The sequence below is a fragment of the Canis lupus genome, chromosome 23 (assembly GCF_048164855.1).
Source record: "Canis lupus baileyi chromosome 23, mCanLup2.hap1, whole genome shotgun sequence".
Taxonomy (NCBI): domain Eukaryota; kingdom Metazoa; phylum Chordata; class Mammalia; order Carnivora; family Canidae; genus Canis; species Canis lupus.
Window position 1 is genome coordinate 3,674,892 of NC_132860.1, and position 17,923 is coordinate 3,692,814.

Genomic DNA, 17,923 nt, shown 5'->3' on the forward strand with positions numbered 1-17,923 from the left:
ATAATAAAACAGATAAAATGATTTGGGGAGACAAAGGCTAGATTTTTTTTTTCTGAATGGCTATAATAATTTTAAACTGAGTATCTTCAGGTAATGATTGGATTTAAGCTGAATTTGAAAAGTAATAAAGACTGTGGGTAGAACAAGGAAATCACAAGGTTAATTCTTTTTTTTTTTTTTTTTAATTTTTATTTATTTATGATAGTCACAGAGAGAGAGAGAGAGAGGCAGAGACACAGGCAGAGGGAGAAGCAGGCTCCATGCACCAGAAGCCCGATGTGGGATTCGATCCTGGGTCTCCAGAATCGCGCCCTGGGCCAAAGGCAGGCGCCAAACCGCTGCGCCACCCAGGGATCCCCTCACAAGGTTAATTCAAGTGTAAGAAATAATAAGTGAAAGTATGGAAGTAAAATATAGCAAAGGCTTTGTTAGGAGCCTATTTGTGGAAGTCGAACCAACAAATGCAGAGAATGACATAAGGAAACTGAGAAACATGCAATACAACTCAGTCACATGATGGTCCACAACATGGAAACATTTTCTCTTTTTCACGAAATCATTAACTACATCTGAAGGATACTGAAGAGAGACCCTGATTTTTGAAAGCAAGTTTAGGAAGATGAACCTGGCAATTGTGTGTAGAAGATTATGTGTAGATCCCCAAAGATCATTGGGAAAGTCTTAAAGGCAGGTTGGAGCTCCAATCAAGAATGTAGCAGTAGAAACTCAAATATATGAGTAAACATTACAGAATAAATATAAGAAAGCCACAGTTGGCTGGGAATTGGATAAAGGGGAGAGACAGAAATAAAATAGTAGTTCATGTTAATATTTCAAGTTCCAGAGGCATGACACAGTTTTCCATTGGCCAACTGGGGAGGAGGGTCACCTAGGTATGAGCTAGTATAGGCTTAGTTTCACACTAACTTTGAGTTGAGTCTGGGATAATTCAGTACTTGAGTTCCCAAGCCTGAGGGACAAACAGGAGTAGGAGACATAGACTGAGATGTTACGCACATAAAGGCGAGGCTGAACCTATATAAGGAGTAAACTCTTGGGAAAGAAAAATAGGAAAAAAATAAAAAGCACAGAGGGAAAAAACAGACTCTTGGCCAATAATCACAGCTGGTTTTTGAAGAAAGAAAGGAAACCAATGAGGAAGGTAAGAACCATAAGTGGATAATTTGGGAAAAAATAAACAAAAACAAAACAAAGAGCTGAAAATACTATAGTGTTGATCTTGGAAGAACTCCATATCCTAAATGTAGTGGGAGTTTGTCCAATATGTCTATGTTTATCAATTTCAAAAGACTGGTTTCCGTGTCAGTATGTTGCATGTTTTCAACCTTGTGTGAAAAATTATAGAAAGTTCAGTAAAGAATGTTGAGAGAAGAAAGCCACATTAGACTAATTCATCCTCAGAAACACAAAAGTAAATTAAAATATTTCATTCAAAGTTTGGTTTTTAAGCAAGGTCAGACTGCTTATTAAATATTAGAGATTAAACTTGCTATTGCTACGAGACCTCTCTATTATGAAGATTTAGGACGAAGGCAATCATTAGGTCTGTAGTCTGACTCAGTGGAAAAGCCTACACTAGCTAATCTGGGTAAATAGTCTAAATACAGTGACGAATCTGGACACCAGCGTCATCAGAGGAGGCGCGTATAATCTTGAAAGGAAGGGCAGCCAGTGTCAGAAGTCGTTCAAATGCAAAAGCTGAGACTCCTCAATGTTGCTCGCAACCGCTCACTGATTCGATGAATAATGATCTCCGAACCAGAGTGAATTATGCACTATAAATGCTGGGGCAACTTAACCTGCAGTTGTTTTTCTTGATTAGGATCAAAGTTGTTTGTGTGAGTTTGTTTTTTCTTTTCAAAGAAATAATACTCATTAGTTCATTGGTTCAGAATGAAAGTGAGTCACGACCTTGGGAAGTTCACTTTTCCTTCATTTCTGTCTCTGTAAAATAAGGGGATGGAGCTGGATGATCTGAAGCCTCTATGCTCTAATTAAAAAGTAGTTTCTAGATTATTGACCTGGGATGATTATACCGTTCTTATCAAATCTGCAGCAATCTGACTTTACACATAGTTGTAACGCAGATATATGGATGCAGGTATGGGATATGTAATATGACCCAGGTAAAGCAGTCAATTGAATCATCAGATTAAAGTGAAACAGATTTTTCTAAAATAAATCTGTGGAAGATCTAAAGACATATATGTGTCAGGTGGCAAATAGACAAACCTTTATGAAACACAGGAAGGCAAAAGTCCTGCTTCCTAGGCAGGAAAGCTTTTAGGAGAACGTGATGAAAGACCGGACGGCTGTTTAGCTGAGACAGTTGTGTGTATGCGGTTATGATATAGAAATATGAACGCTGCATATGGTAGACAGAGGTTTAAGTCACTTGATAAATCCGAAATAGACAGCTTGCTCTATTCTAAAAGCAAAGTTAAAATATATATAAAAAACATTAACAATTATGTAAATACTAAGGGATATTTATCCTCAGTAGTAACCAAAGAAATCAAGAACATGGTATTGTATGATCAAAGTCAAAATGGATAATAGTTAAGATTTAGAAGAGTTTGATCACAAGGCACTTTTATATATTACTGGTGTTGACAAGTTTTCTTATGGTGTTATAATCTCATTAATGCAAATCTATGGTATTTTCAGTAAAATTTTTCAGTAAAAGCTAGAAGTAAATATTTTAGAATACCAAAAATGCTAATCTCCAAATAATAATAATATTTTGGACTCGTTACTTTCTTCTCTAAACTTTAAATACATTCTGGCAGTTGTGATGCATCATCTATATTACCTCTGTAGGGTGGAAAATATGAAAAGAATGCTAAGACCTTAGCTTACTCATTAGAGTAATCAGGGGTATTGTGACTTTTGTCTTTTTTTGTGCACACTTCTACACCAACCACTTCTGTATGAAGCGGCCTTTCTCCTCACTTGGCCAAAGACTGAATAACCTTCAGTTTATGGATAAGGAATTCTGTGAGGCAGATGCCACCTGACGAACTGGCATGTTGGCTGGATCCTGGCAGGTGCCGTCATAGCCTCTGCCCAGTACCTGGAGCTTAGCGGGCCTGAATCACCAGTCTCTTCCCTACTTGGCAATGTTTTATATTGATCATTCTCCACCGCCTTTCACTATAAAAATTCTCCTAGCAGATGCAGGTGTATTTATACCACAGGGCTTAGAAGCGAGATGAGAAGGCAAAGGTCTATCTGGGTCTCACTTTGAGCCCACTTCTTTTCCTTTGAGACTACATCACTGGGAAAAAGGAAAGCAGTCTATGGTGTGCGGTATTAAGGGTTTAAGGCTCTGTGCGACTCCGAGTGCATAAGCATCTTTGGCCTGAATCATTCATTCACGTCGCTCTGTCACACGCATACGCACACCTGTAGCGCAGCATCACAGGCTTATAGGGTGACAGGGCCAAAGGAGATGTTAGATCCTGTCATCCAGCAATTTTAAAACCATGATCCTTGGAGCCTTTGGAGCCGTGTAGCTTCTCAGGGAAACCTAGGAGGGCGGGAGGATGTTCAGAGAGTAGACAACTGAGCCACTGTAGCTCTGGTTTAAATAAAAATTTCTCTTTCAATTCTCATACGGACTTGGTGTAGCCACTTTAAAAATATTTCAACCACTGGTCAAGTCCATTTTATTCATTTAATGGGTTAGGAAACAAGTATCCCAGAAAGTTCAGTTACTTAAGCAAGGTTATAAGGCTATGGCAGAGATAGGACAAGATATCTAGATTTTCTATTCCAATCGGACGGTGGTAATCCTCTGTGATTCTGAGTTTTCCATGGAGCTGCTACAGCTTATGAAACTCACATTATGAAGATGCAATTAAGAAAATGGAGAGGTAACCAGGCAACAGTAGTGCCATTTTTTTTTTTTTAACAGTGTGAGTGATATTATGCAGGCATGGGTTACTTCTGCTTCAGCTAAGCTGGTATATATATGGGAGAAGACAGGTTGAGCATCTGCTGGAAATTAGCATAGACCTTTTTCTCCACACCTGTTCTACAGAAGAATATTTATAATGAAAGCTCCAGCAGCTTGAGCCTATGTGACTGCCAAAAATCTGAACAAGCAATACTCCCTGGCCATATCATAACATAAGGCGGAGTTGGATCTGTGATACAGCTCTAAAAAAAAAAAAAATAACAAAACAAACAAAACAAAAAAACAAAGTGAGGTTTAGTTGGTAAAATTATATGGAATCTTGTGTACTCCCTGCTTTAGTTTTCCTAATCTGTAATGAGGGGAATGAGATTGATCACTAGAAAAATTTTCAATATAATGCTTATATACTCGGTTACTTTAGTTGGGGTACAGTGCTTTTTGTTTGCTTTTAAAATCAGGCTCAATGTCAAGAGGGAAAAAGCCAAAAGGAGGAAAAATATTAGCAATTTTTTTAGAGACACATTATCAAGCATTTGTATTATTTTATTTAAAATAGCATCTCAGAAGGGCTCCTTCTGAGGAATGGAACAGTGGTTGAGCGTCTGCCTTTGGCTCAGATCATGATCCCGAGGTCCTGGGATCGAGTCCCACATTGGACTCCCCGTAGGGAGCCTGCTTCTCCCTCTGCCTGTGTCTCTGCCTCTCTCTTTGTCTCTCATGAAAAAATAAATAAAATCTTAAAAAAAATAGTAAATAAAACACCATCTCAGACAAACTATAACATGGCTATGGTTAGTATTTAAAAAGATGCCCTAAAAAAAGAGGAATTACCAAAACACTTTATTTTTAAATATGAGATGGGTTTGTGTACGTATCATACCAATTCCTTGTGTCCACCCAAATGGTTAAACCACAACTAAAGGAAAAAAATGTGCCAACATGTAGACCTATCTCCCTCAAATTCATAACAATAACCCTAAGGGGTCCTTAATGTTGACCAGCAGTCAATGTATTTCCCTGGTCATCTTATTTTTCTACTCACCTACAAGACTATTTCATGTTTTATTCCCTCGCTTCAAATTCTGTCTTCTAACACCCACCTCCTCCCCACTCTTCATTCTCAGCTGATAATTTTGCTTCCTATTTCTCTGAGATTGAAACAATCTGCAGAAAACTTCCACAGCTCCCACCCACATTCTGGCATCTGCACCCATATATTCTGACTTCCTGCCTGATACTCTACATAAACTAACTGCACTCCCAGCAAGCCCATCTCCTCTGCTTATACAGTAGTTTCCATCCCGCCCACCTACTCCAGCTCAATAATTCCCCATCTCTCTTCTTATAGAATCAAGTCCAGCCTCCCATCACCATGGAAGCGTGAATCCCTAAAAAAAAACTGGAAAGAAAAAAGGAAAAAAAAAAAAAAAAAAGCAAGCTCTTTTGGCTCCAATTCTCCTGATGTTTTTTTTTTTCCCTCAATTTATTTGTTCCCTTTTGCTCCAAGTCTCCACAGAAGCACAGTCAATAATCACATTACTAATTCCTCTTCTTCTTTCATAAGTTTTGTGGTTTTGTTTGTTTTGCTCTATATCTGCACTAAGACTTGTACACAAGCCACCGATGTTCTCTTTACAGGCAAAATCAACAGTGGATTCTTAGTCTTGATCTATTTTGCTACGTTAGGGACATTTGCCATAGTTGCCTGTGCTCTTCTAGGCTTCCAGAGTGTTACAGGCTGGCTCTTCTCCAACCTCACCAGATGCTCCGTCTTGGTATCTGTTGTGTCTTCCTCTCAGATCTTGAACTTTCAACTTTGGAAAGGTCTGTGACTCAATCTTTGGACCCTTCTCTTCTTTATCTTTTTTCTCCTTCTCTTCTTTATCTTCATTCCCTACCCTTGGTGATCTAACCTGTTTCATGGTTTTAAATATTATCTATGTGTTCATACCTCTTAAATGCATATCTCCCATCCAGATATCTCTCCCTAACACCAGGCATTTATATCACATCTGTCTTCCTTACATTTCTACTTGGTCTGAAAGAAGCATGTCCAAACTCAACATTCTTAAATGAGCTTTTTGATATTTATTCCCAGACCTCACTCAGCCATAATTTCCCCATCTCATTCGATGGGGAAAACATTAGACACCAAAATCTTAATACTTGTCTTTCATAACGCCCATTCAATTCACTTTCAAAGTTCGTCCAGAACCGATTTGTATCTTCTCACCCTTCCCCCTGCTGTGAGTCTCTTAAGTGGCTTCTCTACTGAGCAGCATGAAGGTGGGTTTGGGGTTGAGAGTGAATAGGCATGAGGCAGATTATTTTAAAGTGAAATCCAGCTAATAGGACTCTTCTGCTTGAAACCCTTCATTTGGTAAGTTCCCATTTCACTAAGAGTAAAAGCCCAAATCCTTAGAATTATTAAATGACAAAAGCCCAACAAGGCATGGAATAATCTTGCTTGCCATTGCAGATATAAAAATGCATCTGTGTCAGGGAATAGCTTTTCCACATCCTTCTCTAAATGCATCTTTAAGAATTCAAAAAATTAAGAGTTCATCACTGTAGGAATGCTTATAGGATAAACACCTGATTATCCTTGTAAGGGAAATATAGGGCATATATAATTTGATTATGAGTTTGTGCTCTGCCTCTTTCAGTACCTACACTCTTTAAAATGCTGCTTGCATTTCATATTTTTTCAGTACTAATGTTTCTTTTAGTTTCCCCCTCTATTAGCAGTGTATTCATTTACTTTCCTTCCTGATTTCATTATTTGCATATCAAATTCTACAAATGTTTTATAAACATATTACCTCTCTTTTGGTAATACAATACTGATAGTATTTAAAGGATCAATAATACATGTTAGCAATTTAAAGAAAAAAATCATGGACTGATGGCAGAAAGGAGTGGAGGACTCCTTTCCATTTGTTAATAATCTGCATTATAAAAAGGCATATTAAAAAAAAATAGTCCCATGTGGAGGGACTTCAGTAGAGTACACTCCTGGCTTTTCTTTCTTTGGGGAATAACCTGGCCTATCAGGATTATGTGATTTGCAAGTTTGGAAAAACTTTCTTCTTTCTTCTCCGCTTCAGCCTATTCGCCTTTCTCCTGCCACATAATAAGGGGTCTGACACTATGGGGGTCAGGTTTCCCAGCTGTGTCACTTAGCTGATGGGTAGGTCTCCGATTCACAAGGAGAGGAAATTCAGAGGCTCATTTGGCCACACATCAAAGTCTTATTTTCCTGGCTTTCATCAATTATACAGCTGACCTTTTGATATCCATCTGTCAGTCTCTAGTGCCCTATTTCTCAACTGACTCAGAATTCAGGCGGTAGGGAGAGAGGTGTTACCTACAGAGGCCATGAAAATCCCAACATGTTCATCATGATTCAGATACTAGTTTCTAAGCGTCCTATTTTTGCATGCAGTCTTGGGGGAGGAGGGTGCAGTGGAAAGAATGGGACCCTGGTGTCAAATCATCTTGGCTTCTAGTGTCAGATGTATGACTGTGTCGCCCTGAATCAAGTTATTTAACGTATGTCAGACACTTTTCCCTGATCTATAGGGGAGTGTGAATAAGGACTTCATTGCGTTGTTGTGGAGTTAAAAGAAATAGTGTACATGGAGCACCTAAGAGGAAACCTGGTGTATACTCAGAATTATTGTCCTCCCTTTATATCAATAATCCATTGAATAAGTAATCGAAATCAAATCAGAAATAACGATATTTATCAAAAGTCAGGGGAAAGTTTTTAGACTATGAAGTTGAGCGGTAGAAAGTGCCTTTGGGGAAAATGCCAGTCTTTTATTTTGGAGGGAAAGCAAAATAAATTCTCTCCTTGCAAAACTGAAGCAGATGAATGAATTAAAAAAAAAGCTGCAGTAAATCTGCCTAAAATTCCTATAGTAGCCAATGTGGGTGGAATCAGAGGACCTTTGATTCATCCAGCCCACCGCCTGTGTTCTGCATAATTACAAGTTTTTATCATTTCTGTAAGGATGTTGTTGATCATTATTTGACAACAAACCCATAAGCATCTGTCTGTGTTAGAACAGTGACACTCACTGGTTATTTCTGATATTGGCAGAAATCTAAAAAGTAAACTAAACTAAAAAACAATTTTTATAAAGCAAAATTTAAAATGATCTTCATCGATGTCAACAATGTTAGCCAATAAAGGGACAGCGAAGGGTATCTATAGGCACCAAAAGGGAATACTGAAATCGTTAAAAATACTGAATATGACAAAGAAATTCACACACATACACAACGTGGAATAGTCAGGGCGACCGGGGATGTTTGGCCAGAAGAGAGGGCATAAGCAGCCAGTGATAGCTGTCTTTAAATTATAGGAAGTAATATCACAAATTAAATCTGCAAGTAGAGCTCATAAATACTTGGGCCAACATAATTTTAAGAGTCACCCAGCATAGACTGAGCTCCCTTGGTTGTGGCTCCCTGCCTCTAGAGATACCCGAGTATATTAATAGTATACTATTAATTATAGTAGCCCTAGGAAGATTCGTGAATAACAGGGATTGTAGATGATCTTTAAAAACATTCCAGCTTCCAGTTCCTGTTGCTCAGTGCAAACCCACATTTATATGACTTGTAAGCTCAGAATGTTTTTTTGTAGTAAAATCTGGCTCCTTTGCTCATAGGTAAATTACGAAAGCCTGTTTTAATTGTTGAGGCCCCATTGGTTTCAGGAATGGGAGGTCTTGGCAAATCAGTGCCTTGGCTATTATCATCAGTGATAATTACACACTGCAACGAAATATAAGAGAAGCATCTATGACTTTTTTTTTTTAGTTTGTTTATTGATGTGTGTATTTCTTTGTTTAGTAATCTCTACAACCAATGTGGGGCTCAAACTTACAATCATTAGATCAAGAGTCACATGCTCTTCTGACTGAGCCAGCCAGGCCCCCTGCATCTACAACTTTTTATTAATAGGATGATTTTCTATCACCTAACACAGAAACAGCTAGAATGACTGACCCTTTTTCTTCTCCTACCTCCTAATCTCAGTAAACACGTAGAGTCTCATGGTACATTACTCTCGGGTTTATGGAGGAATACAATCTGAGTAACTGGTAGGACTCTACCCTGAGACAATATTACAACTTTCTCTTCCTTTTAGACTAGAAAAAAAAGAAAAAAAAAAGATAAAAGAAAAAGAAAAGACATGATTTGAATTTCAATGACTTAAATATGTTGCTTAATATGAGTCACTCCTGAAGGCATTAAAAGCGAGGGTCGATTAATCTAGGGCCAGAACCAGCCTGGCATCTCATGTAGACATTTTCTCATTCCTTATTTTGGAGATGTTTACATTCAGAGACTCATAAAGAAACTGCTTACTTGCCTAAGGCAGGAGAGTTTTAATATACTCATTCCTGGTAATGAGAGCTTATTTTCCTTAGGTACCAAGAACATTTTTACATATAAATCCGTGCACATAAGACCAGTTACCAACACAAGAAAAACAAAAAACAAAAAAAACACCTTGCTACACACCATCACTTTGTGAGAAGATTAAACCCATTCGTTTTCTTTATTAAACACACACAGAATTAGGCAAGCCACAGCCTTGGGAGCAAACTTAAGGAGCTGTTTTTACCATCTGCTTTCCAGTCAGCATTGGAGTATGCTTGGCACAAGAGAATTTCCAGGCTAATCAATATAAACAGAAGCATCTAGAGAAAGTCAGCTCTGTAGACTGCGGGGAGGAGAAACTATCCCAAGAAGAACACAGAGGGAGGAAGCATTGGTCAAGGTGGGAAAAGGGAGGAATTTGGCTCAAAGTATCCATTGGGTGTTATTTTCTCAGACTCATTTCCAAATAATAACACATGCAAGAAAAAAAAGAAACACCCAGAGATATATTAAAGGTAGCTTGGAAAATTTCAAGCTGACCTGATATCTAATGGAAATAGGAGTTGATGATCTATTTCACATCTACACTTTTTATAGAATCACATACCTTTTAAATGACTTTTTTAAAGACTCATCGATAACTTTTTTTTCTTTTTTGCTAGATGCCTTTAAGTGTGATCAAATACGTAAAACCTTTTACAAGTCTTACTATTATTCTCTAATAATTTCCTGGCTTAAGTAAATTTTATGATGGCTAAGGGAAAAACCAAGGCTTTATCACAAGGGGGTTATAAAAAAATGTGTTAAGAGAAATGAGGGAAGTGGCAGGCTGTCAATTGGTGACATCTACACTCATTGCCTCAGATATATTTGTTTCTTAAAGATATGCAAAAAAGAAGCATGAGTTATTTTTCAGTTTTTAAAAATTTCAGAGAAGAATTATAAATCAAACGGTAAGTTGTAGTCATTCTTTTTTCAGGAAGGGGCAAAGACATCGTGTAGGTGGTGAAGTCAGAGAACTGGGTCTAAATTTCAGGTCTTCAGTCTTGTTGCGTGACCCCGGGCAAGCTGCTTACCCTATCACGCCTTCTGTTTCCCCACTTGGAGAGAAGTCATGATTATTAAAGTAACAGTAATAACAACAAGGACACTAGTGCTTTTGCAAGGGTTCAGTGCACTCATGTTCTATAAACCACTAGCACAGTGGCTGCTGCGGATGTACCCTAAAAATAGAGGGGCTTCAGAAGAGCTCAGCGGTTCTCCACCAGTCTTAGAAATTCCAGGTGGAAATGGGATCAGAGTACGACAGCAACATCATACTTTCAGCATAGATCAGCTTCTGACCCCCAAGGAAAGATGATAAACCATGACTTCTGAAACTGGACAACATTTCTTTAAACATATTTTATTTCCACTTCTGTTCTTTCAATTTCTTTCTTCTTTTTTGGGGGGTGGGGAGAGGCACAGAGAGAGGGGACAAGAGAATCTTAAGCAGACTCCACGCCCAGCTCAATCCCACTACTCTGACACATGACCTGAGTGGCAATCAAGAGTCGGGTGGCCGCTTAACCAACTGAGCCAACCCTCAATTTGTAGTCCTTTCTCCGGCTCTCTAAAATGTGCCATCTTCCTGTGGCCTCCTCCAACAAACACAGAGACTCTCACATTGAAATGCAGTCACAAATGTTGGCAACATAAGGTAGTAGCAAGGATATTTACCTGAGTAATGAGGAAATCCCAGCTGTATCACTTGAGTGGGCTATTTACGAATCTTTACATTCTATCTGAATATATTTCCATAAAACAACCTCTAACCCCCCACCCTGGATTTCTCCTGTTACAAAGTAAAAGGGTGAAAAACAGGAACAACAGACACAACAACAGCGAAAAAAAAAAAAAATGGAATCGTTGGACATGCTCTACCATGATGCTGGCTCTACCAAGACAACAATCTCCCCCCAGAAAAACAAACAAACAAAAACAAAGCCAGAAACTGCTTGCAAATGCATTTATTTTTTAAGATAAGGGGTACAATCGACTGTGTAACATTTGAAGGAATAAATTCCTCTCTGGTGAAGGCCCCTTTTGACAAAATTTGGAACAAACTTTCACTTGCTTTGTCGTCCTTCTATAAAGGAAGATAATATGCTACCAAATTTATAGTCATTGTAACATTTAAAAAATCTTTTAAACTGAATATCTGGTGAAAAGTCATGCAACAATTCAAAAACACTCTTGGAACCCATAGTGCCATTTCCTAATATGGGTTACATAATAAGTTTGCTCGTTGCCATGGGTCAAGAAGTGCTGTGTGATGATACAAGGGCTAGAAAGATGATTGACTTCATTCTTACTCTTTAAGATGTCTTTTTTGTTGTTGTTTCTCACAAATGTTGGTGCCAAAGGTTGTGGAATTCAATGAATATAGAATAGCTCACACTGCTAAGGTAAACCATGGTAAGCCCCACAATACATCTTAAAGCAGGATTTATTTTAACTTAAGGTACATGATTGGGCTTTGGGGATTTTTTTAATCTCTTAAATTATATTCAAGACTTTGTGTGTATGAGTACATGCGCATTCGTTTCTGGGGAATTGATCCTTAATTTTCATCGGGTTTTCCAAAGGGCTAGGGACCCCTAATGATTTCAAGCTATTGTTTTAAATTGCTTATCACCAAAATGCTGATGGACACATTTCCTCTGATCACTGTAAAATAAATCATAGCTGGACCAAAGTGACCTTGAAAATACCTCTATGTATTTATACATAGTTTTGATTTCTATATATTGTGCAGTTACCTATGCAATAATTCTCAAGCACAATGGGGTTTGAGAAACCCTGAATAGCATCAAAACAAGGACAATATATAAAGATGCTTTGATTTCCAAACATTTTTGCTCATAAAATAAATATTCTTTCCCTAGCAATTAATGAATAGAAGGGAACACACTTACATTCTTGAGTCTTAAAATCAGGCATACCATGACTTCTAAGGCACTTGAAGTTTAGCATAACTTCCAGAATCTCCAAGTCACTTCGGCAAGGGCATGCAGACAGTTCTAAATACATTGCATACCATTCACAGACCACAGGATTCTCGGAACATTGGCTGAGGTCTATCTGTAGGTCTACCTCCTTTCCAGCCCTGTCTCGTCTGTGTAAGCACAAAATCAAAGCACAGATTTTCCTAGAGGTACCTAGAATCCTCGCCCCATGCTTATGTTTGTGCACCAATAGCACAGACATTCCCAGACTCTCCAAACCTTTATAGACATTTATACTACCTCCTACTTAGGTTCCTAAGAGAAGAAGACAGTCTGGATCCTAGCATCATACCACCTTGTTCGGGACATGCCTCTCTTTTCTTTCTCACACTTCACAATAGTGGAGAGTGTATAGTTTTCTCTTTTTCTTAATATTTGCCCAGGGTCTTTCCTTATATAGCATTTTAAGATCTATCTACCCCATATATGTTTCTGTCTGCTAGTTATGAGGCAAGTAAAAACTAGTGAGTATCAAGAACAAAAACGTCAATAGATATGTTTACTTATGTGATTGAGTGAGAGCATGTGAGATAGTACGTTACATCTTAGTGCGATGGGTATAAAGTTTGCAAATTAGTATACATGCATGGTATGATATCATTATAGTAATTACTCCTTCAAACAGCTACAGGAAATGTGTCACAACTCCTGACATCTTGGTAAAGGAAGATATGTCAAAGACACAAGACATAAGGGATAAGCAATGGGATAACCCATGATGCTACAAGTATTAGAACACAGCAGGGCCTATGGCAACAGGACACAGCATCAGGCTGCTTGTTTCCCATTATTATGTTCCAACACACAAATTATTCATTTCCTCATTTAATTAACTATGATTAGATGCCAGCTTCTGTGGAGGTTCCCAAGTTGCCTAAAATTGGACTTGACCTCACACAGCTCATAATCATCACCATCATTATTTAGATCCTTTGGCACTATAGACATACTAATCTTGAAAATAGGTACTATAATTACCACTATTTTTTTTTTAAAAAAGAGGTAACTGAGGTATAGCCAGGTTGAATATTTCACAGACACACAACAGATTAATGATAGAACAAGATAAAAGCGAGCCTCATACTCTAAAATTCATGCTTTTAGATAACTCTGAGGTTGTCTCTGTATACACATCACTGTAATGGAAGGAAAGAAGTACTAATGACCAGAAGAGAAGTATATATAAAGCATTTTGATGAAATTTCAGAAAACTTTATTATTTTTTAGAGGGTCTGGGTGAGCAAATACTTCGTGAAGAAGATGTTTTGATGCATATCTCCAAGATGAAAAGGTCTCAATTGGAAAAATAGGTGAGGTATCCCCCAGAGTGGAGAGGACTACATGAGCAAATTATGTAGGGAGGGAGGTGGGTAGAAGGGCAAAGAAGCCAAGATAAAATTTCCTTTGGCTGGAGTATACGTCTCATCCAAGGAAAGAGAATGGAAATAACATTCTTGAGTGTGTTCCTCTGTACTAGTCACCTTGCTGTGTATTTCACATGATGTACCTCATTTTATTTACTGTTTACAGGAACTCAGTGAAGCAGGCATATTAGAGTTTTAACAAAAACATATAATTGACAAGATGACAGAGAAAACACTTTCTGGAGAGAAGTTGAAATCAGAGTTAACAATAAAGTCTGTGTTCTTTCAGAAATACCATATTTTACATCACGAAAACAATCCTAGGGATAAATTTAAAAAATGGATATTGGAACCATACTGGGTAGGGCCTTGGATTCCAAGATGAAAAAAAATAAATTGGAGTTAGCTTTGAAGATAATCATGAGTCACCGTCGGCATTTCACAGCTATACCTCGGATTTCTCTTGTAAGTCAGAAACCCATGTTAGTCATTAACTGATTAAGTTTATCTGTCATGAAGAACCAAGGTCAATAAATTCTAAACTGCATTAATTGAAATTTGTTCTTTCAGCCAAACTTTAAGCTCCTGAGTCATAACTCCCATGCAACAACCAAACAAATAAGAACATCGAAATACTTTAGTGGGTATACATTCATGATGAAAAAAACTTGTCAGCAAATTACTCATAAAAAGAGTAAGATAAAATAGGCAGTAGGATGGGTTCATGAAATGAAGCTTAAATGTACTATTTGTATAAAAAAGACTTGATGTTTGCTTTGGCGCAGGAGGCAGCTACCTCCTTGTCAATAGCCAAAATCTGCCACTGAAATGTCATTCCTTATTTATATCCTTTCAGTTGTTTTTCTGAGAAATGATCCTTTGGAATTAATCCAGTAAAAACAATAGTTAGGAGCACAAATGACTTAATTGTACAGAAAAGAAAAGGAAATGTGAGGCTATTCCCTAAAATATTAATGGTGATTCTGGAGGTGTCCGACTTATGGTTAATTCTGATTGTTTTTTCATCATGTATTTTTGCATTTTGAAGATTTTGTACAATGAGCACATACTATGTTTATGCTGAGAAAAAAAAATGGAGGGAGTGAGAAACAGAACTGAGAGTTCAGGGAAGATAGACTTCCTCCCATTCTCTTGTTCTGTCTTTCCGCCTTTGCCCAGCTCTGTGTATGAAAATTAGCACATGACATCACGTGAAGATCAGGACAGGAGACCCATTCCATAGCTGCTTCCCAATCTCTTGGTACAAAATGTCAAACATGGAACCTACACCAAATTTGGGCATGTGGGAAACAATTTGACCCGACAGGTCATCACTTTATAGTCTCAAACTGTAATCAGCATGATTTAATATATGACATATTATTTTTCTGCCTGGAGAAAGGCAAACTTCATTAGAGTTGTCAAGTGGGGACTGGAATGTGACTTTAGGTTAAGTAAATTTTTTACAGCTTATTTCTTATTCTCAAAGACCAAGGATCCATGACTTTGCCTGATGTTTTATGCCAGTAAAGTGCTTTGGATCTTCAGAGTATCAATGATCATATTTCTTAAACTTTAAACACAGAAATGCTATCTGAACATTTTTGATCTGTGTAGATGTGTATGTAAAAAGCCCCACACTTTCAAATTTTGAAGAGCACATGAAACTATAACTACACATTTAATGATCTCATTAATGGGAAAAAAAATGCATTCTTAAGAAAATCCAATGTTTTGTTTTTTATATCAAACACTGATCACTCAAGTATACTGGCCAGTATTAATGCACCAACCGGATATCTTTCTGTAAGAAATACTTTGACAACTAAAATTTTACCTCACTATTTTTTTCTTAACTTTATACAATTTTCTATCCCTGAGTCTATTTTTCAAAAATTTTTATTATTACAAAAGTTCATTACTCAGCAGGACAAGGGTAAACTTCTCTTTTGTCGGTTTGTGTTTCTTCCAGTGTTGGTGCTTCATAGCAAAAGTGAAAAGCCCAAGATAAATCATTTAAATAATAAATTTGTTTTGGGACGATCCTCTATTTTCAGTAAAGAAAGCAGCGAATCTGTAATAAAGGTTAAACATACAGTTGGACAGAAGGTGAAACACAGTTGTTTAATAGGGGTTTGGAAAATCGTCATAACAAAGTTTTAGTAAGGAGAACATAGCCCAGCGGAATGAGAAGAATCTGGGTCTTTAGGAGGGTTTAGCAGTGAAGAAGAGGGAGGAGGCATTTTTGATGTAGATGGAACCCATCGGGTATAATTACTTCAGCAGTAACTTGAACATCATAAATATCTACCATTTACACAGGCAATTGCATGCAAAATACACAGGGTTATCAATCTAGCAGAAAGTACACGACAGAAGCACAGGCCTCTCCTCTAAACACATGCAGTTGCTGCTCTGGAGTCTATGCATGGTGGCTGGCTCCCCTGGTTCCAGCTTCAGTCACTGTTACCAGGCCAGCATGCCAGCAAGGGCGGATATTAATGTCTTAGCACGAAAATGTGCCTTTATCATATTTTGGAAGCAAACAGTTTCCCTGGAGTATTGGATGTGTTGGCAAGTAACACCATACTGGTTGCCTTTGACATTCCTAGAGCACATAACCTCCAACGATCGCTGTAGCGGTGCCCTGCCTTTGCCATCTCAGTATCTGTCTCCCTGAATTTTGCCCCCAGAATCTGTGTCTCTCTGCCTGAAGGGTTTCTCGCACCATCTGTGCCTATTGCGCTGGTGTGAAAGGCAGGCTAGGAGCTCTAGGAAGTAGCATCCCGGGAACATCGCTCAAGGAATGATTAATGGGTGTTAGTAGATAAACACCGTGGGTCCTTTGCCCTTGGGGTGCCCTTGGGGTGGGTCAGGTCTGTGTGCTGTGCCATTTCTGAATCACCTGGGGATTCAGAGCAGGACTAAGCTACAGATGCCCACAATGGTGCTTTTGTTACTATATTCAATTTTTCTGCTTTCTTTCTTACTTTTCTACTTCTCTACATCATTGCCTGGGGTCACCCCTCAAAAGAATTGTAATAATTACATTTAGTTCTTTGTCTCAGAGTCTGATAACTACTCACCAGAGACTCCTGAAACATCAGGGCTACCCATTCTAGACTTGACTAGTAATAACTTAATCCGTTGACACATTGATGCATCATGTCCAAAGTCAAATTCCTGGTGGGCTAAAAGCACGTAAGGCCGCTCCTACTGACTTCCTGGACTTCATGTTATCTCTACAGCACAGTCGAGACAGCCTTCCATAAATCAGTGAGTCTTTCTACTCCGTCCTTCGTATCTAATTGACAGCCAGATTTTATCAAGGGTATTTCCAGTATGTGCCTAGGGTTTGTTATTTCCTTTCCTTATTTTAGTTCAGCCCCTGTTACCTAACACGTCGGAAACTTAATCTGTATAGAACTTATTGTTTGATGTAATGAGGTGATTTCTTCTCTGAGAAGAGCTCCCTCCTACTTAAATAATCTTCTAATCTCTATTCATGGTTCACCCAGGACTTAAGTTGCTCACCAATAATTTACAAGACTTGGTAAATTTTTCTTTACTGCTCATGGTTGTACCATAAAAAAAAAAAAAAAAATGGCCACAAATTATTTGACCCTTTTCCCATTAAGAAATGCAAACCCACATTTTGTTCTCTTGTGTTCTCTGTGACCAATTCGATAAAGTACAGATGTCATCATCTGCTGGCCTGAGCAGCGAGAGAGCGAGAGATTGGCAGATACAGATACGTCCTTTATGCGGGAATAGTCATGTATGGAAGCCAACTGTCACGTGAAAAGTGTGATTTCCATGGAGCCACCACACTGTGACAGTAGAAGCCCTGCAGAGAAGCTCAAAAGGACGAGGCATTTTGTAAGGGATAAAAAAAAGTACAAAAAAACATTTTGGAAGTGGACCCTCCAGCATCGGTCGTCTCAATGGGGGTCACATGGATCAGACACAAACTGTCCAGCTGAAGCCTCTCCTAAATTCCTGACCCAATAACCTGCTGGTTTCACTCTAGGGTAGTTTTTATGCAGTAAGAGATAATGGGTGCAGTCCCCAAATCCAACCCAATGAGTCCCGTTAGCTCTGCCTCCAAAATACATCTTGATTCTGCTCATCTCTCATCACCTTCTTTGCTCTTCTAGTTCCAAACAGCATCGTGG

At 38.3% G+C, this 17,923-nt stretch overlaps 1 protein-coding gene across 5 annotated transcripts in view; it reads right to left on the minus strand.

Moving 5' to 3' along the window:
* ANO3 (anoctamin 3) overlaps nt 1-17,923 on the minus strand; it is a 372,668-nt gene that overhangs the window by 259,202 nt on the left and 95,543 nt on the right. The window lies entirely within an intron of this gene.